Raw genomic sequence first — 331 nt, forward strand, 5'->3', positions numbered from 1 at the left:
GCCGGAGGATGTCTGGACAGCACGTCCCCTCCTGCTTCCTTGTGATCTGCGGCAGCAGACACGGGCTGGGACACAGGGCCAAAGGTGGGGAGAGGTGTGGGAGTCTTGCAAAATAACCATCCTGTCACCCATGGCCCTGTGCATCACACACGCACGCACGAGGAAGGAGGAAATGGTGGGAAGGCAGACCCGGGGGGTGGTCGGGGCTGCGTGGGAAGACTCTGGGAGGAGGAAATTTCATGGAAAGCTGGCTCACCCAGCCCCCCCGTGCTGCCGTCCCCTGCCTAACCCTGCTGCACCCCACACTGGCCCCTCTCCCAGCTAGCCACTT

Source organism: Eurypyga helias, unplaced genomic scaffold (assembly GCF_000690775.1).
Source record: "Eurypyga helias isolate BGI_N326 unplaced genomic scaffold, ASM69077v1 scaffold25414, whole genome shotgun sequence".
NCBI lineage: Eukaryota > Metazoa > Chordata > Aves > Eurypygiformes > Eurypygidae > Eurypyga > Eurypyga helias.